Consider the following 425-nt stretch of genomic DNA (forward strand, 5'->3'; position numbering starts at 1 on the left):
GCCTCGCCTGCTTACACTACAGCATTTCTTGTCTTCTGTACTTCTGGAGCGACTGCTCGCCTTATGCAAGCGCCCTTATTTCTTCTCTTACAAGCCCATGTGGGCTTTTCTTTTTTAATACTGGATTTAATAGCGCAAAAAAAAATCATGAATACAAAGAAACTGGCGAAGGTGTTTGTCAACGAGATGTCCCTTTCATCTCGTTGCATCCTCCACTTTCCCGCTTTCATACCCATGTATGTAATGGGCTACATTTTGATAAACTTTTCTTTTTTCCCCAAACATGTATCTGTTATGTGATTGGCCAACTGAAGCTGAAACACCCACGGAGAAAGATCTTTGACAGTTACACGGGCACCCCGCGCCCCTCCCCCACACCTTCCCACACAGCCCTTTGGAGGGATGTAGGATCTGCCCCGTGTCAC

Source organism: Octodon degus, unplaced genomic scaffold, assembly GCF_000260255.1.
Source record: "Octodon degus isolate 3935 unplaced genomic scaffold, OctDeg1.0 scaffold00279, whole genome shotgun sequence".
NCBI classification, from domain to species: Eukaryota; Metazoa; Chordata; class Mammalia; order Rodentia; family Octodontidae; genus Octodon; species Octodon degus.